The sequence below is a fragment of the Montipora foliosa genome, chromosome 3, assembly GCF_036669935.1.
Source record: "Montipora foliosa isolate CH-2021 chromosome 3, ASM3666993v2, whole genome shotgun sequence".
Taxonomy (NCBI): Eukaryota; Metazoa; Cnidaria; class Anthozoa; order Scleractinia; family Acroporidae; genus Montipora; species Montipora foliosa.
In genome coordinates this window covers 41037906-41039547 of record NC_090871.1, presented here as the reverse complement: position 1 = coordinate 41039547, position 1642 = coordinate 41037906, and positions in this window count along the sequence as shown.

Sequence of the window (1642 nt, the reverse complement as noted above, 5' to 3'; positions counted from 1 at the left end):
TATAGAAGCCCGGGGGTCGGGGCTCGACGTGAAGCTATGGAGACGTGTTCCGAAGGGCTCCGGTCGAGGACCTTTTACCTTTTTATCATTTCAAAGCCATAAATGTCTGTAAACAGCCTACCAGTATCAAACGTTAAACGTAAACTTAAAAACCGATCGCCATCTGGAAGCACACGCTATTCGCCTGAAGAAAAGCGATCGAGAGAGTGCAAGATAACCGAACAAGAACGCCTCGAAAGTTAACGTACAAGGTGTAAAATTAGATGTAATGAACATTTTTAATAGCAAGAACCTCACACGTTTGAGACATTTACTAATTAAAGCCGGACTAGGGTTCCATATTATTGTAAAAATATTATAAGGACTTGACTTGCCCTCAAGAACGAGGTAAAAATCGATTTTACGAAATAAAGTTCGATACGTATACAGTAATAATTTAAAAAATTTGCATTGACTCTTACCTTACATATAACGAAATACTCAAACCACACGCGTCCAGGTAGTAGAAATCACGATAAATGTATTTGGAAATTCAACGGTCCACAGAAAAACCTATTTTGCAGCTAAAACACGCAAAATGAAGCCGCATTGAACCTAAATCTTTAGACATTTTCAGCCATTTCTGATTCCTGGAACCGCTGATCAAGGGTAGCGAAAACGAAATTCTATTGTGTGTCACGTGACAAAATACTCCACGATTCGTGGAGTATTTCGCGGGGGGTATAACGGTGTGTGCTAGGGTCTTCTCCGCCCCGCCATCTTGAAAGCGGAGTAGACCCTGGGAACGAGGTTGATACAACACTTCGCCGAACCGCCAAAAATACCAATGTGAAATGGAACAGCCAAATGTCGAATGGAAGTCATGGAACAGCCAAGTCTGAAATGGCACAGTCCATGTGGGGTCTGACGTCAAGATCGGATATCAACTACTTAAATTTGGGCGCGAAAGCAGCTTGTTTACAACCGGGATTTCACCTGCCCTTTGTACAATTCGGTAAGTTTCCTTCTGCTGATTTTCTGTTAAAATTATTTACTCCCTTCATTACAGAGTTTCGTCGTCATGCCAAAGGAAGCATTGGTAAATTAACATTAACAGGAACTCGTGAGCTCCAGATATCAACTGTAGTTAGGATTGAAATGTTTACACACGCAATTGCAAATGCATCATCGTCTGCCATGATTCCTCATGTGGCAGGGTTTCAAGGGCGTTTCCACAGTCTGACTTGTTTCGTTAAGCGGCCTTTTGGCTGTAGACACTGGGTTTTATCGGTTTACTTGAAAGTATTATGATCTTGGAACGAAATGGTTCGATCAATCGGTCGGTGTCACTGACTAAACTAAAGCTAAACATGATCATGATCTTGACTGTTTCGTCACACGTTTTATTCTCGATAGCTTCTGTTTACGATTATGTCACCTTCCAGCTCTCTTCACTTATTTTGAACGCTACATAACGATGTAGTTGTTTGAAACAAAAGTGTAGGATAAGATTGGATAACGGGTCCATCAGTTCACGGAATTTGGTATAAGGATTGAGGAGGCCACACTGATTATCTTCCTGTGTGAAAACATGTATAGAACCTCTTGCCCTTAGAAGGAGATCTTTTTTCCTTTCGGTGGTTGAAATATTTGAGATCGTTTT